Source organism: Tripterygium wilfordii, chromosome 21, assembly GCF_013401445.1.
Source record: "Tripterygium wilfordii isolate XIE 37 chromosome 21, ASM1340144v1, whole genome shotgun sequence".
Lineage (NCBI taxonomy): Eukaryota > Viridiplantae > Streptophyta > Magnoliopsida > Celastrales > Celastraceae > Tripterygium > Tripterygium wilfordii.
The window spans coordinates 57,596-75,279 of NC_052252.1; the positions used below are offsets into that span (position 1 = coordinate 57,596).

At 38.6% G+C, this 17,684-nt stretch overlaps 1 pseudogene; it reads right to left on the minus strand.

Annotated features, from left to right (window-relative positions):
• Positions 1-1,796: 1,796 nt before the first annotated feature.
• LOC119989168 lies at positions 1,797-10,861 on the minus strand (annotated as a pseudogene).
• Positions 10,862-17,684: the final 6,823 nt, after the last annotated feature.

Sequence of the window (17,684 nt, forward strand, 5' to 3'; positions counted from 1 at the left end):
TATTCAACACGTTGTTAAATTTTTTTCAAGAAATAACACTAATGAAGCTGTTGTAAATATCGTCATTGTTAGTCACGCTGTTTGAAACAACGTGAAATATCATTTTAGTAAAAAATTTCAATTGGGTGCCAAATAGGTATTTAATTTTAACCAAAATGCCACTTCGGAAAAAAACTCCTCCCTTCTATCTTCGGAGAATCTTTGGCCTCCTTTTTGAAGTAATTGCAATGCGAATCTTAATTAATTAATCTCACTTCTCTTATGTACTCTACACCTCTACCTGCTACCCCCTTGAGTGTCTCGACAAGACCAACACTACTACACTACCACATATTCAGAACAAGTCCAAACCGTGTACCTTAAAATGAGGAGTTTTTCGTCCCCGTTTGGATGATATTTTTTGTCAGTATTTATATTATTTGTTAATATAAATGTTACAGGTCATTCAAACAATCATTTGTTTTTCATATAGTCCAATACAATTTTTAAGGGCATTTCTACAACATTTAAAATGCTCCAAATTTTCAAATTTTTTTTAAGGGATTTATATTTTAACACCATCCCAAGCAATAGTGGCAACCACATCCCCATTTCAATTTTCAACATCATTTCTAGTATTTTAATATTTTTAATTAACTACTCTCAATTTTAAATTGATATTTGATCAAATGTCACCAACATCCCCTGTGATTGAGGTCATTTATACATACATCTCTCGTTTTGAATTCGTAAGAATTGAACTCGCTCTACTTTGATTTCGTTGCATCGTAAGTCCCTCTGGTCCTTTAAGAAAAAAAACACAAATAAAACAATTCCATGTTTCAATCTCCAATCCCCCTCTGTTTCTCCAATCAAAATCAAGAGATTGAAGTGAACTTGATCATCACAGATTATCGTATACCTGGAATGATCGAATTTGATCTCCTTAAGGAATTTAAAACTTTCACAGATGTAACAGTTGTGATTTTGATGTGTTGCAATAAAACAGAATCCAAAAACGCTACCTTCTCCCTCGCCGGAGCAAGGAGGTTGTCACCCATGGGTCACAAGAGGCTTAATAAGTTTCTGGTCCCTAACCCTCTTGTATCCTACCTGGACGGAATAATAGCCGTTGGTGCCCCCCATCTTGACCTGAGTTACTACACTGCCTTCACTGTTGCGAACAATTGGATTTTTCAGAAATTTAAGAAATGGGTTCTTGGTGAAGGAGATGAAACTGGGTTTCAGGGAGGCAGTGGACATGGAGGTGATTTTGGATGGTTGTGGACACAAAGGTGGAGTTGAAAGCAAAACGAGTCGTTTTGTCCATGGAGAGAGCCCAAAAAAATACAAAAAAGGGTGTCTTTTGAGCCCCGTTAATCAATGACGGTCAATCAGACAGAGGGACAAACCATGAGCCAAATAAAAATCGCAAGGGATCCAATTTTTACAAATTCAAAACAAGGGAGTGCATATAGAATTGACCACAATCACAGAGAGTGTTGGTGACATTTGACCTTGATATTTGAAGAGAATGAGAGGAGATACAATATTGAATAATATTTTGTTAGTTTGGAAGAATGTCAGAAGATCCCCAACTTTGGAGAAAAGATATGTACACTCCTCATTTTAGGGTACCACTTGGGGATACCAATTGGAGCGACAACGAGCCAAAAGTGATCCCGTAAAAGACAATGCCTGGACTTGCTTTCACATTGCGTCATGGACGTTACTAAGACGTTTGGTACAAAATATATAGTTAATTTCCAGATTCCTCTCATCAATCAGGCAAATAAAACAATTTTACTAGTTTTGTCTGCATCGGAATATATTTGCTTTATACTGAAGAAGAATATTCACTTTACATCTTTATGAGTTGCAAAATTTTCCACTGCAATTATTTCCATTCCCATAACAAATGAATTCTTTAGCATTGAAACAATAACGCCTTCGCAAGCTCCCCATGCTAAAGCTTAAAACAACCCACATTTGATTTTCCATCTTCTGTGGCATTTCTTGCTCATACTATCAGACAACCATTTAATCTGAGACCCAACTGTGGCAAAACAAGGAGCGAGCCAGACATAGACCTACACAGTGAAGCAGAGTTGCTAGGTTACATATACAAATGGAAAGCTTATATATGAATCCTTATGAATCCCAGCAAAGCCCAATTTTTCACTCAAAGCTCCACCTTTCCCCTTTCACAGAGGAAACTCCTTCTGAAGAACATCTAGATTTCGGGAATCACAAGCTTCTAGCATGTTGCTCCTAGAAGCACAGCTGCAAATAGGAAAAAGGATAGGAGAAACATATGTAAGATGTGATTAAACTGCATACCAGGCAACAAAACAATTTTCCAATGGGTCCAGCATACCTCAAAGAAATTCTCAAATACTGCCAGGCGTTATCTGCCTTAGGATTTGTGGCAAGTGCCCGAACATAATAACAAATGGAATCTTCATACATACCCTAGAGCCAAAGCAAAAAAGACAAGGGTTAATAATTAGACTGATTTAGCTTCAAAACCACCTTAATTATATCTATGAAGCGACAAAACTAATAATCACGATTCACGACCCATTGTAGAGAATAAACAAGATTTTCTTAACTTCTAGATCCAGAATCATTTAAACCTCTATAAAGTTCACTCGTGCAAATTGGAGTCATAACGCTACTAAACTATTTTCCAATGAAGTCCATACCATCTCTCACACACTAATAGGAGACACATGTAAATGCCTTATATTTTTCAACCCCCATATATAAAGGCAAACTCCTCTACACAAGGCTCTTACATTGTTGAACCCTGTGAATTGCGTGAAAGTAGGATACTCAAAATTCGGGAGTCCAAGAGTTTTATAAAACGTTCTTGATGGAAAAAAATGTGAATGAAAGATCCCACTGAATTGAATTGGGTGATGGAGAAGGGCAAGACGTACGAACCCTTATTCCTTGGGCACCCTTAATCCTTGGATAATGGATTGGCTTTTTCAAGGAATCAAACGCATGACCTCTAGGTTGTGAAGAAACAACTTTTGCCATAGAGGTTCATAAAAATATTTTCTTTTCATAAACCTTGTATGCTATCACGAATGAATGACCAAAACATTTTTCTCAGTCAAAATTATTCACCCAAAAAGACAATAAGCCCACTGTTTGAGTCTTTGAGATATCAAAAAAAACCTGATTTGCATAACTGATGCCCATGTTTGCCCATGCACGTACATAATTAGGCTTCAAATCGAGTGCCTGCTAAGACAGAAATGATGAATAAATAAAAGTCAGCCATCCAATGAGGCAAAAGGGGAAGCTGGTCGCGGGCATGCTCACAAATAATATGCAGTCCATAAGAAGTCATTGCAATAACAGTTGTTTATGAAAGCTAGATATGGGAGCAGTATCAAATGTTGGGACCTTGTATTATGCATTAAGCCCATGTTATCAGAGGCATAAACATCAGTAACATAAAATTTTGAGGGCTTTATAATGACATCACCTGACAGATGGACCCTACCTGCTGATAAGCAAATATCGCATCTGCACTCTGAACACTGTTGGCTTGTGTCGCACCAAGTTTGTTCCAAAGAGAGTAGTCATTTGGCTTGAGCTTCAAAGCTGTCTGGAAGGCTGCGATAGCTTTGTCATATTCTCTGGACAAATTGTACAAGACGCCAAGCACTATGTGCGCATCAGCATCCTCGGGAGACATCTGAGCAGCTTCATTAAATAATCTGGCAACCTGCATACTAAAATTGATAAGAACTCCAAAAGGAATGACTTGATTATAGATCTCAAAAGCAGAACAGGAAATTTTTAGTTGCATCCATTCTTCTGCGGCAGGAATTAAACATCTCATGCAGGGAAAAAAAAGGTAAACAACTCCACGCACAAGGCTCTTGCAATGGGCAATTGGGTGGAATCGGGGTCAGACAGGATGTACGCAAACCTTATCCCCAAATAATATGTGGAAATTGGAGAGTCTGTTTCTAAGAATTGAACATGTGACCTCTAGAAAAGATTTTTTTAAAAAAGGACAAGTAATAGGTTATTGATTTATATCCATAATAAAGAAGGAAAAAAAAATGAAGATGAATGCCTCAAAAATCCGTACTTAAGTGGCAACATAACATCCAATTACATGGTAATTTTCTATAAGATGATAAACACCATGTGTATAAAATACCTTACAGAATATTGCAAGTGCTTTCAATTAATGAAGAGACACCATGATGGTGGCAAATCTCTATTGAAATCACTTTCCTCATCAGCCTCATAAATGCAAATAGTTTCATATGTCCTATATTAAAATTATCTAGCAACAAGTTTAGATTTCCCACGGCGATGCTCAAAAAACCAGTTACAGTGAAGTGAGGACAATGGAACCTAAAATAAATTTTAAAGAAGATTCAAACAAGCATATTGTGAATTAGAACACTTACATCAGCATAATATAAAGAATCAGAAAGCTCTCGAGGGACAAGTGTTCCATATTTTGGATGATGGTGGAGCCATCAATATAAATATTTTAATGCAGCAGCCTGTTCCAACTCTGCAATTAAAAAAAGAATAATTTGAACCACATTTATCAATGTTATGAATGCACAAGAGTAGTTTTAACATACTGGATGCTATTGTCAACTGCCGGAACAACAGGAATAATATTTCAAAGAAAATTAAAAATGCGTAACTAGAGTAACGCACATCAATGACTTTACGCATTGAATTTACTACTAAATATACAAAGAAACAATCACCGACCATTTGTTTGACTCACGCCAAGGGCAAGAAGAACTTCAAGATTCGTCGGATCAGCCTCATGAGCACGCATCATGGCCGCAATTGCCTGCAGATGTAAAATCAGTTTGATTTAAAAAAGCAATATTTCGAAGTGTTTGAATTCTTTAATCAGGGAGTTCAAGAAGGTACTGACCAGTGGTGGAAGGTAGCAAGCACATATATGTGAATTATATCAGCAAAAACAAAAAAAGTATAAACAAAAAAGGTAAAAATACATGTACCAAGGCAAAAGAAAGCCATAAACATTAACCAAAGTTGTTCAATTACATGGTTGACCTCTACCAAGAAGTCTTTATAATTGAAAAAAAAAATTCATAGGAGAGGCACTACACCAGAGACCATCCATTGAAGGTAGCAGGTGAAGAGGCATACTATTCATTTTTGTTTACTGAAGACGCATTGCTATACAAAAGGGTAATTGTTTTTCTGGTAAAATTCACAACTACGATTCAGGACGGGACTCTTCATGTGGGCCTATACAAAAGCTTCAAAGAAGATGTTCGATAGGAAATGTAAAATCTATGTCAATAGAACATGCATCGATAACATAAAGCTAGTCGGACAACACATGTCAATAATTTTGTGAAGTTTTGAATATCACACATCAGAACAGAAAAGATGATCAGCAGCAAGGGAAAAAAACTTAAAGCTTCCAGTAGGCCAGTTTTTCAGAAGTTCCCCAAAAAAGGGCAGCAATAACGTGCTGATCATCATCATTCCCTGCATGTGCTATTCCAAGTAACCTCCAGCCTTCGGCGTTATCTGGGTTTTTCAAAACTTCAGCCTCAAGGGCAAGAACTGCTTCACTCAGAAGCCCCTTGCAAAACAGCTCCTGGCCTTCTTTTAAAGGATTTTGGTGACCAAGATAAGGATTCATGTCAGAGAAGACATAGACCACCCTTGAAGCATCTGAGTGCTGCTTCGCAGCTACTTGCTCATTTAGGGATCTGCACATTAATGGCATAATATACACAACCATCAACGAAAAACTTAAATAAATAAGAGGGAGTCACTCCTGTCATAGTCCAGGTTATGAGAGAGACTATCACTTGTGCCCATATCAAAATTCAAAATATTATTAAGGGAGACAACAAATTTGTCAATGAGGTTTATCATACTTATACTACCAATTTCTTTTGAAGCAAGCAACTAGATAAGTAAAAGTCAGGGGTCTAGCCTGACCAGCCAGCAATAATTTTTACTTATCTATATGGGTTATCAGTTATGACAACATCACAAACAATTTAGTGACAAAAAATAAAAAGAGAAGGCCGGGAGTACCTATAGACCAATAAGGTTGATATACCAAGCTAAATATAAAATTAAGGTAGGAACGATTTAAGAACTTCAACAACAATCAGTGTGAGCCCATAATAGATATTGCTCAACTCCTCAATATATACTACAAATCCCTTTCACCAACAAATTAGAAATGAATTGTGCTTTCTATGTACAACTATTTCAAATGGCTTTGCAAACGACAAACGTATAATACCAGGAAATTGCAGAAGCATGAGTAATCATCAGGACTAAACAATCCTTTCCATGGTATTGAATATAGTCTTCTTAACTTTTGAAGATAGACTTAAGAAAAACAAAGAGAGTTCTGAACATCAAGCTAAAGAAAAAAGGCCTGTAACTTACTCGTCATATGCATTTGCCCAATCAGTGGAACTGTCCCCCAAAGCCCCTTCACCAACCTGATGCCCAAATTCGTCCACCCAATCATTCATGTGCAGCTTTGAAAATTCATTGACCCATTGATCATCAACTGAGCCCTGTTCTTTTCCTGTGGTGAACTCGTTAACCCATCGATCAGGCCCATGAGCAAGCTGAAATACATAAAAGTTGGATGATAGGACTTCTGTACAGGGTGGTAAAATGAAAGGTATAACAAACAATCCGTGCAAACACAGAAAAGAAAATAGATCATGGTACATAATTACTTTTGCCTTTTAGATTCCGAGACTCAAACATAATAATAATGATAGCAAAAGTACTATAATTAAACCTCTGTGCTTTCAGCAAGCATATACTTGCCTCATCACGTGCAAATTCATCAGCCCAAGTAGGAGTTGCATTGTATTGTTGTTGATATTCCGTTGCCCAACTCCCCGGTGTAGATACTAGATACCATGTTTGGCTTCAATTCATCAATAATAAGTTCGCCACGACTCATCTTTGACACAAACTGAAGAAACTTTGAATTCTGCAAGCCAAATAAGAAATTATTACTTTCCTGACATAAGACAGAAAAAGGTGAATTTAATATGAAAAATATACAGAAATATATCAGTACGGGAAATGGCAACTTCAACCATTGGACCAGCTCATGCCAGATCAATGTGATACTGAACCATCATGTTGGCAGACTTAATGCAATGACATGTTGCAAAATTTTCCAGACCTAAGTTATAATTCACGAGTTTTATTTCTAGAAATGGTCAAACGAAGTCTGAAGCTGTAGAACGGATGAGGTTCGGGAAACATCAACAAACTAATAAAAAGTTTCTCCCCCTCCCCCCTCACTCCTTAGGCCTCAAAGCCACGTTATAGAATCACCACACAACATTGCCCGATCATCAAGCATATATTGCCAGACAAAGCACCTAATGCTAATATGAGGAAGCACATTTCTAGGGCAGGGAAAAAAAAATCAAATCACCAACTTTATTATTCATGTAACCATTAAACACTGGGTCTTTGAATCTTCTTTCATTCCTTTTCTTCCTGTTTCTGTAAAACTTTCTTGAAATGATCAATATCAATAAGACAGTTAGTTGAAGTTATTGACTTATTTCCATGTTTTTGCAAATCCAAATCCATTAACACCAAAAAAAAATAGTCAAAATTACTGAATCATATATATAAAATTGATCAATTCCAAGCAGTACATGCTAACTGTTTGAGAAAAGTTTAACACATTCAATCTACAGTGAAAGAACATACAACTACAAGGGAAATTCAACAGAAAATATGAACCTGAAATTTTGGGTCATCATTTTGAGCTAGTGTGTGTGCAAGCATACGAGTCTGCTCCATTGCAGCTAAACTTGCAACACTTCCACCTCTCATTTGACCCACTGACGCCAGCTGAGACTGTTCCCACAGCAAAGATGGCATTAGTATAAAAAATGGCTGCATGTAAGTTTGAGTATCTCACAATTCAAATGAAAGTTACATAATAACAGTAATAAAGTAACTTTGTATTTGTACTGCAAAAAAAATTATAACTGAAAACATCAGGATCAAGGAGGAAGGGAAAAAAAACATGACGAAATTTTGGAGGAAAGCAAACAATATGTTCATATCACAGTACTGAAGGTGAAAAAAAAAATTGTATGAGTAATGTGTAGTTTTTAATTATTTTTTTCTTCCAAAAGAAAGAACAAGGCAAAAAAACATAGAATCACAGCAATGGAAAATGGCAGCCAGGTTTACCCTCACTGGTTTGATTTCTACCCCCCATTAACCTACCACTGAGAAGATCAAACACTTGACAATCCAAATTGATTTCTGAAACACATAGATAAAGTTGTTCTTACCTGCTCAAACTCCGAGACCCAGCCATTAGCACCATGTTGCTGTTCAAATGAGTGAGCCCAAGCATCAGGAACACTGGGTTCTGCTCTCTGTTGACTGAACTCAGCAACCCAACCATTTGCAGCATGAGGACCATGTCTCAAGACTCCTTGTGACTCGTTCCAATAGTCTTCCTGTTTTTGGAATCTGCCAGGAAGAGATCTATTTCCCTGGACATTGTTATCAATGTCTAAAGACAATAAAAATGCATTTACCTGAAAGGTGCAGTTCGAATAGGGTCAAAAGAAGGTGAAGCACTAATATTGAAATAGGAAACGTCAACAGATGATAATATCAATAATAAAGTACACAGCTTTCATTTGGACGAAAAGTAAACAACAAAACCCGGGCATTGATGAACTCTTCACTTTTATCGGCAAAAAAGTGCTGAGCCATAATGCTGCTACGATCACGAATGCACCGTTTGTCCCCCTCGGATAGTCCTAGTAATGGAAGTGGAGTTGGACGAAAGGGAATTCCACCACGGCTACTATCAACAAAAGAGTGCAAAGGCTTGATAGCACTCTCTGTGGTGGCACTGCATCACCAATGATATATTATTATATCACACAAAAGCATCCAAAAAAACACTCTTTTTGCCAAATTGTAAATTAAGAAGTACCTCCCAGTCTAAAGCTATTTAAACGTATTCAATTGTAGCTTTCAAAAATCAGATAATTCATTTCTTTCTATGCTTGATAAATTAAAATTTCAACTCTCATGATGTAGGCTCTAGTTCTTATCATTCCTCGCCTAAAACTTGGAATTTTCATGGGTCTTTCAGCCACCAGTTTTTAGCTGATTGAAAGAAGTGATCATTGAAGATTCCAGGGGGAGTTGGCTTGAATAACTAGGAAAAATGATTACCTAAGTTAATCAACTACGAGAATAAAGGATTACTCAGTGGAACAAGGCCAAGGGATTCCAAAATAGTATATTACAGAACAACTTAAATGAGCAAATATTCTCGTAGTTGAAGTAAATGTTGTACTCATTTCTCTGATTATCATTTTTGCTTCAGTCATTAATTTACTTTCTAGGCAGTCCAATATCTCACTCATCCATATCGTCTATACATCCAAACATGGTTTTCTTTCCCTATATGGAAATGACACAGTAGAATATTGCAATGGTTCAGACAAATATAAAGATATGTTTCTGAGAAATAAAAGATTCAGGTCACTAACACATGGATCATTGGCATGTCCAAACTCAATGTTAACTGTCCAAACAATGCAGTTCTTACGAGCTTTGAAAAAAAAAAAGACTTCACATTCTAACAGGAACTTCTCATATTTAGACATACCATTAACTGACTACATGATTCCAAAAGGCATATAACCCTTCCTCCACACCTTTTGCCTGGATCCTAAACTCTAAGGCAGGTGGTATTTAATGCCCGAATGCATATGACATGAGGTAAAAGGATAGACAATCTTGTGATGCGGCAGTATTACATCGAGGATAAATTTTGCAAGATCTAAAAAAGAAACCCTCTAGCGCAGGTTAAGACTTGATGACAAGGTAGTTCTAATTGGTATAATCATCCTCTTTATATCTTTTACACCTCGCTAGTGTAATCATTATTTATCAATCCAGCATAAGGATACACCAAAAATGCAGGAAGAAGTACCATCCAAAGTTGGTTGAGTCTGAGGAGAAGCTATGCCACCATATAAGTCCACCTGAGGAGAAACTGGAGGGCGCTGTAGCTGCACCTCGTTCCATGCTTCTGCAAGTTCATTCTGATCCGTGGAGCGGAAGCCACGAAGAAATTCTGAGCCCTGACAGTCAGAGTAAATGAGTATGATGATGAGAAGAACTCCCAGATGCTCAATTTGTAGCATTTGTCACAGACATATCAAAAATTGACGCACCTGAGCATTGGGGTCCAAAAGTTGCTGATCAAATTCAGAGCCAGGAAATGCTCTCAAGTGCTCATCGATCTCAGAGTATAATTGACCGCCCTCAGAAGCTGTGGATGTGGAGGCAGGAATCTCATTTAGCCTTTCCTGCTCCAGCAACACAAAGAGCAATAAGAAACAAGTGAATTACGAGAACTAATATCCAGCATAGATGCGAATTCAAAAGTAGAAAAACAAGCTCGTAGGAATCAGAAGTTTCAAAACAAATCTTTTATACACTTGTCTGATGTACCAAAAGCATAAAGCCCAGAATTTGGACAAACCCCAGAAATTTTTTTTTTAAAAAAAACGATAGCCTGATCAAGCACCAGGAAAGGATGACCTGAGAAAATCGTATATTTACAAGGAATTCAGAGAAAGATAGTACACAAAACCTGAGTCTTGGAAGAAGAAGCAATGAGCGCGTTAGCGAGAGCACCTAGAGGATTGGAATAGGACGAAGAGCCAGGAACAGTACATGCTGCTCCACCGGTGACAAGCTCCCGCATCGCCATCCCTCCCTCACTTTCTCTAACTGCACAGACCTCAACGCTTTTGGTAGAGGTCGGAATCGAATTGCGTGCCCCTGTTTACATCATATTTGTGCACGCTTATGGACCGGGTTAAGGTCAGAATGTGGGTTTGATAGAAGTGTTGGAGGTTGGGCTGTAATTTGATTGCTCGGGCTGAACATAGTGAAGTTATTTGGGCCGAGCTTAATTGCAGGGTATGGACCGTTAATTAGTGATTTATTTGATCCAAACTAGGTGCAAAATCATCAAGATAAAATCAATTATTGGTTTGTTTCTATAAACATGGGTTTGTTCCTACTTCCAAGGAAGTTGGTTGTCTAATTGCCTATTATCACGGAGAGCCACCTTTTGCACGAATTAAACAGTATGAAGAGGGTCTTTGGAGACATGGAGCTTCCAAAAGAGACGATTAAAGAAGATGAAGCATAATGGAGTGAATTTTGGGACACTGTAGTAGTCATGACAGTTATGGCCATTTTTCTAGCTGATATGAGTGAAGTTCTAGCTTACATGGAGGTATTGATGTAGTATAAAAGCAAGAAGAGAAGAGGATATACACACACATCAACACAAACACAAACTTCAGCCCATCGGCTTAAACTCTCAAGTATTCAAACTTTCAAGCTCTCAAACGCTCTAAGCTCTCAAGCATTCTTGTTCTCAAGCTTTGTTCTTACACACTATTGTTTTCCAACCTTAATGTACATCTTTGTTCATCAATGAAGTGTCACATTCTGACATTATCATTGAAAAATATGTTTGATATTGAAATCAAACATTGGACACACTGTATACCGACTAATTATATACATTATTGTACATGTGTGCATCACTAGATGCATGATATCGGGTTAATATGTAATACAACATCTCATCCCAAAGATAGGTAATATCCCAATTTACACTTATTAATACCAAATTTAAAATTGTGTCAAATTGATAACTGAGAAGGATTACTTTCAGTCAATCATATGGCACGTTTACCCTTTAATAGAAGCTCCATTTTGATGACATGGAAAACGGTGTTATTTATGTGGTAAAGGAAAGTGACATGAAATAACAATAACTCATGCATTAATCTACCCAAAGATCCCAAATCCACTCTTTATTTGTTTGATCTCAAACCCTAAAACGCAATTTCCAAATGTATTTCTAAAACTAGTTGCTTGCCAGAGTCATCGACGTTGTAGAAATGTAACACAAGTACACAACGAACTTCACCTTCTTCTTTTGTGCTTGGCTTCACCTTCTTCTTTTGTGCTTGATCTTTCTTAGGCTTGGTGTACGTCTTTCTCTTCTCTTCTTAGCACGACTGCGGAGGCGAAGTACCAAGTGGAGGGTGAAAAACTTGATAGGAATCAAGTAAGATTGAATTGAAAACTTGATGAAATCAAAGAGAATTGAATGTAATTGAGAACCCAAAAAGGGAAATAGAATTATATTAAAACGATACAATTGTTACAGACCTTGTATGCTCCTATATATACAGCATGTGAACACAAGTAAATAAGGATAAAAATTCCTAACGCCTAACTTGTAGGGATTATACATAAACTATGGTGATCACCAAGATTATAGTGATATGTACATGATTGTTTCCTAATTATGCGTTAACACCCCTCCTCAAGCTGGACGGTGAAAGTTGAACACGTTCAGCTTGGATAAAAGTTGTTGTAGTCGATGTACAGTGATGGGTTTAGTAAGAAAATCACTTGGTTGATCATTTGATGCAACATGTTGAAAAACCACAAAACCATACTGAACTTTCTCCCGCACAAAATGACAATCAATCTCTATGTGCTTGGTGCGTTCATGAAATACAGGATTAGTGGCAATATGTATAGCAGCTTGACTATCACAATGCAATTGTACTGGTAACCGGATAGGATACCGCAACTCTTTGAGAAGGTATGAGAGCCAAGTGAGTTCACTGCAAGTATTGGCCATGGATCTATACTCAGCTTCCGCGGAAGATCGCGAAACTACCGTTTGTTTCTTTGACTTCCAGGAAATCAAGCTACCCCCTAGCATGATACAAAAACCACTAACGGACCGACGTGAGTCCGGACATGATCCCCAATCTGAATCACAAAAGGCATTCACCTCATAAGAAAGCTTGGCAGGAAAGAAAAGCCCTTGTCCTGGTGTATGAACAAGGTAACGTAATACTCTGTGTGCTACATGAAGATGCACAGTTGTTGGCTTATCCAAAAATTGGCTTAATGTGCGAACCGCGTAACTGACATCCGGCCGTGTGTGAGTAAGATACATCAAACGCCCAACTAATCTGCGATATTGACTCGGATCTGAAAGGGGACTCCCCGAAGTGGCCGAAATTGAGCAATTCAATTCTGTGGGGGAACTTAGCGGTTGTGCCTCTAAGAATCCAGTATCAGCCAAAAGGTCAAGTGTGTATTTACGTTGACAAAGTGCCATGCCTTTGGTGGACCGGCTTACTTCAAGTCCAAGGAAGTATTTCAAGGTTCCCATGTCCTTGATCTTAAAGCATGAATGAAGATGTGCCTTAACAGAGCTGATCATTACTTCACTAGTACCTCCAAGAATTATATCGTCCACATAAAGTAATAATGCTACAAAACCATCTCGAGTATGCAAGGTGAATAAAGAATAATCACAACGAGACTGATGAAACCCATATGCTATAAGAGAGGCACTTATCTTGGCATTCCATTGACGAGATGCCTGTTTGAGCCCATAGAGGGATTTATTGAGCTTACACACCATTGTTGGATCAGAACTAGGAAACCCGGGAGGTTGTCTCATATAAATCTCTTCATGGAGATCACCATGGAGAAAAGCATTTTGGACATCCAGCTGATGCAAGGTCCAATTATGCATAGTTGCCAAGGCAAGAAAGACACGAACGGTTACCATCTTCACTACTGGAGAGAAGGTCTCCGTATAGTCGAAACCATGCTGTTGAGTATAGCCTTGGGCTACCAAACGAGCCTTGTATTTGTCTAGAGAACCATCAGAATGATACTTGACCTTATACACCCATTTACATCCCACGGCTCGTCGTCCTGGTGGTAATTTGGTGAGAGTCCATGTCCGGTTTGCTTCAAGGGCCTTGAGTTCAGTTTCCATGGCCTGTCGCCAGGATTTATCCTTCAAAGCTGCATGATAGTGAGGAGGAATGCGATGCATGGAGATAGCACAGATGAAAGATGTATGTGAGGGTGAAAAGTGATGAAAGGCAGGTACTTACGTGGATCATATGAAATGCATGGAGGGCCACCTGAAGAAGATTGGGCATTGGTCACTGCATTGCAATCATAATCTTGAAGATAAGTGGGTGGCTGCCGGGTTCTAGTAGAATGACGCAGCACTTGAGTTGGGCTGATTGGTGAAGCCACAGTGTGCTGAGTGGTGTCGGGTACCGGATTTGAAGTGACGAGGGGCGAGATTGATTGGGTCATGTTAGGTATAGTAGGTGAGACGTCGGTATTCCCTGATGGTGGTTGAGAGACTGAGATTGTTGCGGAGTCAGACGAATTGGTCTTGTTTATGAACAGATTGGAAGAAGACTCCGTGAGTATGGGTAGAGACGAAATTGGAGTAGATGCAAAACCAAATTCTGGAGAAGATTCAGAGACGGATGAGTGTTTGGTGGATTGGAAGGGAAAGACCGTTTCGTGAAATATAACATCACGAGAAAGAAATATTTCGTGTGTTTCTAAATCAAGAAGACGATAACCTTTGACTCCAAAGGGATAACCAATGAAGAGGCATGCTCTTCCTCGTGGCTGAAATTTGGACTGAGGGCGAGGTAAGACGGCAGCATAGCACAAGCAACCGAAAACACGGAGACGTGTGTAATTGGGAATTTTACCAAACAGAATTTGGAAGGGACTAGACTTGTCTAACGTGCGAGATGGAAGTCGATTTATTAAATGCACTGCAGTTAACACACAAAAACTCCAGAAATTTTCGGGAAGCTGTGCATGAGTTTTAAGGGCTCGGGCAACTGTAACAATGTGTTGGTGCTTGCGCTCAACAACCCCATTTTGTTGGGGCGTGTAAACACAAGTACGATGGTGTAAAATTCCATGGGAGGCATAAAAATCATGCATTTGAAACTCGAGGCCATTATCGGATCGCAAAGTTTTGATTGTTGTTTGGAAATGATTTTTAACATAGATACAAAAACGTTGAATGATTGAACGGGTTTCACTCTTAGAACGCATGAGATAAATCCAGGTATTGCGACTAAAATCATCAACAATAGTAAGGAAGAAACGAAAACCATCAATTGAAGTGGTGGAGTGAGGTCCCCATATGTCAACATGAATTAATTCGAAAGAAGCATGAGTTTCTGAAACACTTAACATAAAAGATTGACGCTTCATTTTTGCTAGAGGACACACAGAACAAAAATCAAATGCAGGACAAAAGGGTTCGGGAAGCATCCCATTGACTGACACAGAAGGATGACCTAATCTATAATGCCAAAGTAGTGATTTATTGGTAGTAGTACTAAAGGCGGCAGTGGCTTGAAGTGAAGGTGGTGAAGGTAACATCTTCAAGATATAGAGATCATGATGCAACGTCCCCAGACCAATCTTCTTCATAGTGTCCAGCTCCTGCAAAACACAAGATGAGGAACAAAAATTAACGGATACTGGATAAGCAGAAGTAAGCTTGCTAATGGAGATTAAATTCAAGGTAAAAGTGGGAACATATAGGACATTTTTCAAGGTAATGTTATATGGTAGATGAAGGGTGCCCTGATATGTTACTGAATGTTTTTCCCCATTGGGCAAGGTCACAAAGGAGTTATGCAGAGGCAGTGGTTTATGGAGAAAAGTTAAGGAATGAACTATGTGATCACTAGCCCCTGTGTCTAATAACCAAATGTCAGGAATGTCGGATAAGGTGGCAGCAGCAATGAAAGGATTAATACCTGTGACGGCCGAAATGGAACTCAAAGATGTAGCACTACCTGGAGATGGTGATCCAGCATTGTTGGAGGAATTAATATGGAGAAAATGCATGAGCTGTGTACGAAGATCATCCGGCAGTGATAATGCACCAGTAGGTTGTTCAGGAACTGGTGGAGAAGCAACATAATGAGCTTGAGCACTCTTGTCTGATGAGGATGGAAACCCAGTTTTTGGTGCTCTTTTGCTATACCCAGGAGGAAGTCCATGTAGTTTAAAGCACTTCTCAATTGAATGTCCGGATCGATGGCAATAACGACAAGTGATTGATTCACGCTTTCCTCCTGGAGAAAAGGAAGATCTGCGGCCTTGAACAGCCATGGCCGAGGAATCTCCAAGATTGCGTGACGAGTTAACCACGGAAAGCTGTTTCTCCGCATGCAAAACAATAGACAGGGCCTTGTTAATCAAGGGAAGGGGATCCATAGCCAATATTTGCCCTCGGACAGTGGAATAAGTGTCATTAAGTCCCATGAGAAAGGACATGGTCCCTTCTTTTTGCTGATATCGCATCAGGGAATTAGCGGCACCACAGGAACATTTTGGTATACTATTATAGTAAACAAACTCATCCCACAAACCTTTATGACGAGTGTAATATTCAGTGACAGTTAACGAACCTTGTTTAATATCCCCTAAAGCTTGACGCAATTCATAGATACGAGTATCATTTGTGGCTGCATACCGAGATTCAAGTTCCAGCCAGAGATCACGTGCAATATCAGAATTCGACAGGCTGCCAACGATTTCTTTGGCAATGCAATTGTTGATCCATGTGACCACCATGCTATTGCACGAAAGCCAAGTCCCAAAACGGGGATCCGAAGAGTCCGGTGAAGTAATACTGCCATCTACCAAGCCCTGCTTGTTTCGACCAACAAGAGCCGTGTGAATAGCTCGGCTCCATGAATGATAATTGTCTTCACCTGTCAATACATGTGAGATCAACTTGACAACTGCATAGTCAGCATTAGAAAGAACCAGCGGATCAAGGGATGCCGAGGCGGAAGCAGACGAAACCATTGAGCCAATAGAGCTGGAGGTATTGGTTGACATGGTTGAAGTGATGACGGTCGAACCTTGATTCTGAAGCTCCGATGCCATGAAAAACTTGATAGGAATCAAGTAAGATTGAATTGAAAACTTGATGAAATCAAAGAGAATTGAATGTAATTGAGAACCCAAAAAGGGAAATAGAATTATATTAAAACGATACAATTGTTACAGACCTTGTATGCTCCTATATATACAGCATGTGAACACAAGTAAATAAGGATAAAAATTCCTAACGCCTAACTTGTAGGGATTATACATAAACTATGGTGATCACCAAGATTATAGTGATATGTACAAGATTGTTTCCTAATTATGCGTTAACAGAGGGTTAACTCCTTTGGGATGTTGTGGTCGGCGAAAGAGGCGGCATCCTCTAGCTGTTTCCTGGCGAAGATGAGTCGCTCATAGTCCTAAACCACAAGAATGAACAAACTATAATTATAGTGAACATGCAATTCAATGATTGTAATTATAGCTAAACATCATACAAATGTTTCATGCTCATACACTGAGAATTTAAAAAACAAAAAAAACAAAACACATGTGACAACAATTTTATATGTCCAACTTTGTACGTCAGCAAATTTCGAGTGACAAATATTTAACATGGGACAATGTTAGAGACTCTCAAAATATAACCTAAAAAATCCTCAAATCTATGTGGCATTAAAATAATCATTGATTAAAACTACATATAAGGTCTACTTCACATCCAATACTCCATATTAAATAAGGTTTTTTGGAGGTTACTTTTTAGGGTCTTAAACATTATCCTTTAACACGTTAGCTAGCATATCCGAGAGCGAATTCACTATAATTGGGCGGAAGTGATTTATTTATCGAAATTTAGAACATTCATTGATGAAATT